The sequence below is a fragment of the Miniopterus schreibersii genome, assembly GCF_964146895.1.
Source record: "Miniopterus schreibersii genome assembly, chromosome: 13".
Taxonomy (NCBI): domain Eukaryota; kingdom Metazoa; phylum Chordata; class Mammalia; order Chiroptera; family Miniopteridae; genus Miniopterus; species Miniopterus schreibersii.
Genome location: NC_138113.1, coordinates 20,175,190 through 20,177,576, shown reverse-complemented (window position 1 = coordinate 20,177,576; position 2,387 = coordinate 20,175,190). Strand labels below are relative to the sequence as shown.

Genomic DNA, 2,387 nt, shown 5'->3' with positions numbered 1-2,387 from the left:
TAGATTGGATCAGACATAATCAATATAAAAATTATAAATGAGGTATTTTACATTCTTTTTTTGTTCCAAGTCTTTGACATCCAGTATATATTTTACACTCACAGTGTATCTCAGTAGGGCTGGCCACATTTGAAGTGTTCAATAGTTCCATGTGGCCAGAGGCATATTGGACCGAGCAAGTCTAGACTCTGCTGCTTTTCTCCTCCCAAGTCAGCCAGTCCATCTTCCTGTCTCTCACTGTAATCTCATTGTAAGGTTTTTGCCTCTCAGCCTGACTCTTGGATTGATGCATTTTTTTGGAGTGCTCTTCAATCTTTCAGATCTTTCTCTCCTGGTCAGCAGAGTCATGGACCAGCCCATCTCCATTCTCCGCCCAGCCTTGAGGAATCTAGTTGTCTGAAAGGAAAGTTCAGATGGGTGAAGCTCGTCTGGTGCTTCTCAAACACACGAATAATCCTTCACATAGGCAGTTTCATACCACTGCTTCCCAAATGCAAAGAGTTAAGGTCTTGCGAAGGAAACAGAAAGAGTGGGAGGGAGAATCACTTAATGAGTAAGGTTATTCTTGATTGCCAATCACTTGGGAAACTGGCAAATCTTCAGGTTGGAAATGAAAACTGGGGTGCAGGGCAAAGGCAGGTACAGAAGGGCTTTCTCTGTTTTGGTTCTCAGTTTCCCAAACGGTAGGAGCTTGTCATATGCCATTGGCATCTAAAGAAATGTGAGGATCTGGAGCGTGAGGGATCAAGACTAGGGGCTGGTAAAGTTGTGCCAATTCCTGTGGGTAGAGAACAGTGATCTTCAAACAGTGCCCTGTGAAATTCCTAGCTTGTGGAGATCCTCTGGGGGCTGCCTGGAATACGATGCTGGGGGAGCAAAAGAGAGGCTAGTGGTAAAGCCAGGATTCAAGTGACCAGATATACTTCCTGAAGCTAAGCTCCTTTTACAAGAGAAATAGGTAATTCCCTTGGCTCCTGCAAAGACATGTGCTGCCTAGAGAGTCATGAGACCAAGGAGAGAGCTCATGGTATCTGATGGAAGGATGAATCTTTAAGGTGTAGTGATAATATCTGGGCGTAACGAACGCTCACTGAGAATGTGGCCCCAACAAGCAGAGGAAGTCTTAGGACTCCACAAAAGATTTTTGACATTTTTATTTATCAAGAAACAGCTCTTTGCCCTAGCTGGTTTTGCTCAGTGGTTAGAGCATCGGCCCAAGGACTGAAGGGTCTCGGGTTCTATTTTGGTCAAGGGCATGTACTTCAGTTGCAGGCTCAATCCCTGAGCTGGTGGCCGGGCGGAGGGTGGGGTGGGAGGCAACTAATCGATGTGTCTCTTTCACATCGATGTTTCTCTCTTTCCCCCTTCCACTCTCTCTGAAAAGCAATGGGGAAAAAAATATCCTCAGGTGAGGATTAAAAAACCAAACAGCTCTTTGGACATTCATCTGGCCATCCAAGGCCACAGACTTTCCATCCTAGAACCATGGCCCAATTTGTCCATAACCTCATGGAGAAGGCACCCGCGCTGGTATATGCTGCTGTGACTTACTCAAAGCCTAGGTTAGCCACATTTGGCACTATATCCCGGTTGAGCTGGTTCCTCCAGCCCCTGCTGAGATCCCTACAGCTATTCAGAGCTTGAAAAAAAAAAGTCAGTAGTGCTCAAACTGGTAGCTTCCAACAGCTCACAGTTAAGGAAGCTCTGCAGAATGGTTTGGTGGCCACTGAGGTGTGGATGTGGTTTTATGTTCACAAGATCATAGGCAAGTGTGGCATCATTGGCCATAATGTTTGAAGACCAATCTTTTTTTTTAAAATGTTTTTATTGATTTTAGAGAGAGAGGAAGGGAGAGGGAGAGAGAGAGAGAGAGAGAAACATCGATCAGCTGTCTCCTGCATGCCCTCTACTGGGGATCAAGTCTGAAACCCCGGGCATGTGCCCTGACTAGGAATCGAAACAGCAACTTTTTGGTGCATTGGACGATACCCAACCAACTGAGCCACACTGGCCAGGGTATATTTATGTTTTTTGTTTGTTTTTACCCTCACCTGAGGATATTTTTTTCATTGATTTTTCAGAGGGTGGAAGGGAGAAAGACAAACATTGATGTGCGAGAGACTCATCGATTGTTTGCCTCCTGCATGTGCCCCGACCAGGGCCGGGGATTGAGCCTGCAACCGAGATACATGCCCTTGGCCAGAATCAAACCTGGGACCCTTCAGTCCGTGGACCGACCCTAACCACTGAGCCAAACCGGCTAGGGCTATTTATGGTTTTTAAATAATTTATATCTGCTGCTGCCACACTGAAATCCAAGTATGGCCCCAAATTCCTCTCCTTTCAGTTTAACAAACACAGACTGACTTTCCATATAAAAAGCTTTT

At 45.7% G+C, this 2,387-nt stretch overlaps 1 pseudogene across 1 annotated transcript; it reads left to right on the top strand.

Annotated features, from left to right (window-relative positions):
• The first annotated feature begins 1,485 nt into the window (after positions 1-1,485).
• LOC308566325 (ATP synthase subunit g, mitochondrial pseudogene) lies at positions 1,486-1,797 on the top strand (annotated as a pseudogene). The gene has a single exon. The product of its transcript is annotated as an ATP synthase subunit g, mitochondrial pseudogene (transcript).
• The last annotated feature ends 590 nt before the right edge of the window (positions 1,798-2,387 follow it).